The sequence below is a fragment of the Meleagris gallopavo genome, chromosome 7, assembly GCF_000146605.3.
Source record: "Meleagris gallopavo isolate NT-WF06-2002-E0010 breed Aviagen turkey brand Nicholas breeding stock chromosome 7, Turkey_5.1, whole genome shotgun sequence".
Classification (NCBI taxonomy): Eukaryota; Metazoa; Chordata; class Aves; order Galliformes; family Phasianidae; genus Meleagris; species Meleagris gallopavo.
In genome coordinates this window covers 15,771,842-15,773,809 of record NC_015017.2, presented here as the reverse complement: position 1 = coordinate 15,773,809, position 1,968 = coordinate 15,771,842, and positions in this window count along the sequence as shown.

The window sequence follows — 1,968 nt, the reverse complement described above, 5'->3', positions numbered from 1 at the left end:
CCCTGCCTGCTCCCGGGGCTCCGCTGCTGCCGGGGCCGCCCCGGGCCTCTGCGTGCCCACATCCTACGCGGGGAATGGGCGGAAAGTCGATAAAAGCACAGAGCGATAATGCGTTGGACGCATTATCAAGGCGCGCAGTTGTTGTTCAAAGCGAGAATCGGAGCCTGTCATTTTGTGGCGGTGCTGTCCTGGGGGCAGGATGCTGTCTTAGTGTCTGGCACGGAGCAGCAAGGGCGACGGTGTTTTACCCTTGCGATTCAATTTCCCCAACGCTTATCGCAACTGTTGCCAGAGGGAAAGCAATTAGTATGGGGTTTCTTCATTCCACACTTTATCCGTCTCCAGATCATCAGTCCCGAAAATGGAAGCTGCCGTACAAGCCCGAGGAAGGAACTGGCCAGAGCTTCAAAGTCAACTTTCACATCTGCATTTTAGAATAGGAAATGTGAAAATCCTCCTAATTCCCCCTTCAGCATCTCAGGGCTACTATTATTCAATTGCAGAACCACTAACGTCGTGCTTAGATCACAGGGATCTTCCTCCCTCCCAGCTACCCCTCGGATCCCACAGTCCTTTCCCATCCCCGCACCTCCCGGACACATTTGCCCTCAGCCCACGCCCTCCTCATCTTCCAGGGACTGAAGGTTCACCTCTCTTCCCGTTCTTCTCACCTCCACCTCAGGAACTCTGCCGGCCCTTGAGACTGCCAGAGTAACAGCCACCTACCCTCGCAGTGGGTGGGGAGCACGGGCCGGGAGCCGGTGGGTGATGAAGAGTGGCTGAGGCATCGAACAAGAGTAGAACAAGCTAAGGAGTAGGGCGAAAACTAAGGGCCCGTTTTAAGTAAACTCAAACTTCAGTGCCTGGAATTACTTCCCCAACCGAGCGAGCGCAGCGCAGGGGAGATCCCGCCCCGGCGTTAGGCAGGTGCCGGCCGGTGCCCACCGCCGCGGGTCGGGCTGTGCGAAGACGAGCCCCAGAGGGGCAGTCGGAGAGCGGTGCTGCTGTCCGCGGCCGCGTGCTGCCGGACCCCGACGGGGCGGACACGGCCCTTTCCCTCTGGAGAAGGACCGACCCCTCCCGGCCCGGGCTCCAGCAACTCTGGGCCGCTTCGGGGCCGTGATAGAGAGCTGCTGCCCGGGCTCTTTGTGCAGAAGCGGCCGTGTGACTCCAGGGACATTTGACTTCCTGTGCTCGGGCTCCTTGAAATTCTCATTTGTTAATTCACACCCTGCTCCCTTCACACCAGAGCTGTTTTATTGTTTTATAGCTCTCCTCAAACTTCCAGTCCTCAAAGATCTCACTGTGGCAGCCTTCACACTTCCCTCTCTCCCAAAGCCCGGTGTCCGCTGCTCCCAGCAGTTTGGTCGCTTGCAGACGCCCCTCGGTGCCTGGCGAGCCCGCAGCCGCGGCACAGCTCGAGCAGAATGAGTCAAAATCACTTTCCAGAGCCGTCTGACTGAAATACCACAAACACCCGGGGAGGGACGGACCCCCGGCCTCGGGCTAACCCCTCGTTTTGTCCCGACGCGCTCCTCTGTGCCTCCAGAGATGGCACTCAGGGAGGGGCACCGCCCCTAACCCAAGGGACAGGGAACACACCCACAGCTCTACGGGATGCTCCCCGCAAAGCCGCCGCGGAGCTGACCGGCCGCCCGCCCCCGCACCCGCTTACAGAGCAGCCAGCGGACCTTTATTTAGCGAATAAAAGTTTAAAGCTGAAGGTTATTTATGGTTCCGCAGAGATAGGTCCTGAGTGGCTATTTAGGAGCACGTGATTCCAATAAACTTTGTTTTATGGCTTGAGAGTTGACAAGCCAAAATATAATTCCCACCATAAATTAGTTTAAGAGCATACAAGTGCAGATGCTTTCGTTCCTGGAAGCAGTAATCGGGGAAGTGTTAGCAGGGATTCGTCTGCGGGAATGCGGCCGTGCGGGCAGCCCCGCTCCCCGGTGCCCCCGCTCC